Consider the following 4,091-nt stretch of genomic DNA (forward strand, 5'->3'; position numbering starts at 1 on the left):
CAAAGTGGATATAGGAATGATTTGGAGATGCCGGTGTTGGACTGGGGTGTACAAAGTTAAAACTCACACAGTACAGATTATAGTTCAACAGGTTTAATTGGAAGCACTAGCTTTCGGAATGTTGCTCCTTCAGGTGGACAACCACCTGAAGAAGGAGCAGCACTCCGAAACCTGTTGGACTATCACCTGATGTTGTGTGATTTTTTTTAACGAGATGTAGGAAGGATGTTTCCTCATGTAGGGAAATCCTGAATGAGACATCATTGTTTTAAGATAAGGGGTAACAGATTTAAAACAGATGAGGAGAAATTACTTCTCTTAAAGACTAAGAATCTGTGGAACTCATTACCCCTGAGTGGATGCTGGGACATTGAGTAAATTTAAGGAGAAGGCATATTTTAAAATGTAATGTGTTGAAGGGTTATGGAGAATGGGCAGGAAAGTGGAGTTGAGGCTGAGAAGTGATTAACCATGATTGTATCAAATGGAAGAGAAGACTCAGAGGGCTGAACTGCCAACTCCTGCTCCTCGTTCTTATGTTATTATTTGGCTTGCTTTTTATTTCAGATTTTTATTCAATTAACATTTCACTGTCTTCTGGTGGGATCCCAGACCATTTCCCTAGAACATTAAAACTGAGTTCTGGTTCCAGTGATATTAATGCTAGGCCACTGTCTCCCCTTCACCAAATCATTGTATCATAAGATTCAGAATGGTGGTGGAGAATTACACACAACAATTCAGGATAATTTCTTCTCTAAACGGTTGTGAATCTATAGCATTCACTATCCTGGAATATGTTGAATCCTGGGACACTGAGTAAATTTAAGGAGAAAGTTAGGAGATCTTTAACTTGTGTTGGGTTGAGGTGTTATGGAGAGGAAAGGAAGTTAAGGCCAAAATGAGATCAGCCATGATCATGTTAAATGGTGGAGCAGGCTCGAAGGCTGAATTGCCTACTCCTGCTCCTAGGTCTTGTGTTCTTAGGTAAGAAAAATCAATTGGCTGAGAGCTAACTTCAGTGGAGCAAGGACAGAGCTCGGCAGGACTGACTGGAACAAGAGATTCGCTGGAAAAATAAATAACTCAACAATGGACTATCCTCAAAGATCAAATAATTCAGGTACAGTCAAAGTATATTCCTCTAATAGAAAAGGTAGGCCAAATAAATCCACAGCGCCCTGAATGACAAAGAAAGTAGAAATTAACATTAGAAACAACAAGTGTTTTTACAGCAGATATAAGGTCGAATGTATGATTGAGAACTAAGAGGAATGCCAATATTTAGAGGGAGGTAAAAAGGCAAAGAAGAGAAGCAACAAGGAATTGTGAGAAAACACTTGGTGCTAACATGAAAGGAAATCCCCTTTAGACAAATAATTAGTAAAGATGGGGTAGAGTTAAGGACCAAAAAGGGGCACTTATACATGAAGGCAGGGACACGTAGAGGTGTCAGATGAATACACTGCATTTCTCTTTACAAAAGAGAAAGATGCAGCTCAAAATTATTAAGGAAAAAGACTATTAGTACATAAACTTGACAAGGCATTGAGGCTGGATGAAATGCATCCAAGGATTTTGAAGTAAGTGAAGGTAGAAATTGCAGGGGTGCTGGCCATAATCTTTCAATCATTGGAGGAGGTGTCAGCAACTGGAGGAATACAAGCATTTACACCTTAACTAAGGAAGGGTGTTAGGATAATCCAAGTAATTACAGACTAGTGTGTTTACCTTCAGTGGTGGAAAAAAGGAGGGTTAATTAGGAAGAATCAGTATAGATTTCTAAAGGGGAAATTGTGCTTAACTAACTCACTGGAGCTTTTTTTTAAAGAGGTACTGGGAACCAATACTGATGTCCATGATTTGCAGGTGCCGGTGTTAGACTGGGGTGTACAAAATTAAAACTAACACAACATCAGGTTATAGTCCAACAGATTTATTTGGAAGCACTAGCTTTCAGAGTGCTGCTCCTTCATCAGGTAGTTGTGGACTATAAGATTGTAAGACACAGAATTTATAACAAAAGTTTACAGTGTGATGTAACTGAAATTATATATTGAGAAAGAGCTGGATTGTTTAAGTCTCTCATGTTTTAGAATGAACATTTGGTTTCAGTTCTTTCATATGTAAATCGCAGAACTTTTTAATGTTACTGATGTTGTATACATGGATTTCCAGAAAGCATTTGGTGTAGTGCCACACAACACACTCGGGAGGAAAGTTAAAGGGTCATGGTATAAAAGGGACAGTAGGAACATTGATACAAACTTGGCTGAGAGTTAGGAAACAGAGTATGGACAATGGATACTTTTTGGACTGGAGGAAGGTTTGTAGTGGAGTTCCCCAGAGGTTGGTATTCGGTCCCTTGCTTAATTATCTGGATCTTGGTATGCAGGGGATAATTTCAAAGTTTGCAGATGACATGTAACTTGGCTGAATTGTAAGCTAGTGGAAGGTAGTGTAGAACTCCAAAAGGATTGAGTGGATAGGTGGTAGATGAGGTTCGATGCAGAGGTGTGTGATGATGCATTTTGGTGTGAAGAACATTGAAAGACGGTCTAAATATTGGAGTACAATTCTAGTGGCAAGGTAAGGACAACAATCTCTCCCTTCATGTCAAAAAATGAAGGAGCTAGTCATTGACCTCAGGAAGCAGAGTGGAGGACATGCCCCTGTCAGTATCTATGGTGCTGAGGTGGAGATGGTTGAGAGCTTCAAGTTCCTAGGAGTAAATATCATCAACAAGCTCTTCTGGTCCATTCACCTCAATGCTACGGTCAAGAAAGCACACCAATGCCTCTACTTCCTGAGAAAGCTAAGGAAATTTGTCATGTCCACAATGATTTTTAGCAATTCTTGTAGGTGCTCATAGAAAGCATCCTATCCAAATGCATCACAGCTTAGTTTGGCAACTGCTCTGCCCAAGACTGCAAGAAATTACAGAGAGTTGTGAATGCAGCCCAGTCTTTTACAAAAACCAACCTTCCTTCCATTGACTCTACTTACACTTCCCGCTGCTTCGGGAAGGTAGCCAACACAATTAAAGACCTCTCCCATCCCAGTTATACTCTCTTCCATCAGGTAGAAGATACAAACATTTGAAAATGGGTACCATCAGATTCAAGAACAGCTTCTTCCCTGCTGTTATCAGACTTGTGAACAGGCCCTCATACATTAAAGATATCATTCTCCGCACCTTCTCTGTAGCTGTAGCACTATATTCTGCATTCTGTTCTATTACCCTGACGTACTTACTAAGGTATGATTTGCATGAATAGCACATAAAACAATGTTTTAACTGTATCACGGTACATGTGTCACTAACAAATCAAATCGAAGAACAATAGGTTTCAAGTAACATACTGAAGAAGCAAGGGTGTTGTGAAAAGATTCATGCAGTGTAGTTAGAATATGGAATACACCGTCTGGACATGTGGTGGAGGCAGGTTCAGTTCAGATATTAAAAGGACATTGGATGATAATTTGCATAAATGTACAAAGTTAAAAATCACACAACACCGGGTTATAGTCCAACAGGTTTAATTGGAAGCACACTAGCTTTCGGAGCGACGCTCCTTCATCGGGTGATAGTGGAGGACTCAATCCTAACACAGAATTTATAGCAAAAATTTACAGTGTGATGTAACTGAAATTATACATTGAAACATTGATTGTCTGTTAAGCCTTTCATCTGTTAGAATACAGTGATAGTTTCACTTCTTTCATGTGTAAATCACAAAACCTTTTTTTTAAAAAGATGCATTCTCAGGTTAGCTGTTAACAATGGTGATTGCTAGACAATATGTTGAAGGTGTTGGCCCCCTGTGTGTTCTCTGTCTATGCCATGATGTTTAGATTGATTCTAAAAAGTGAGATAACGGAGTTTTACATGAATGCATGCAGTTTTTGAGGAAAGTACAATGTAACTCTGCAAGTACAAATTCACCCCACAAAATATATGTGTGCATGTGGATCTTTGTGTGTGCGTGTCTGGGTTGGGGATTGTCTCTCGCTGGAAGAAGCTGGGAAAACACATCGACTTCCTTGCCCAGCCTGAACAATCCTGTGAAAGAGACAGGGGCGGGCTCTGG

The sequence above is a fragment of the Chiloscyllium punctatum genome, chromosome 8 (assembly GCF_047496795.1).
Source record: "Chiloscyllium punctatum isolate Juve2018m chromosome 8, sChiPun1.3, whole genome shotgun sequence".
NCBI lineage: Eukaryota > Metazoa > Chordata > Chondrichthyes > Orectolobiformes > Hemiscylliidae > Chiloscyllium > Chiloscyllium punctatum.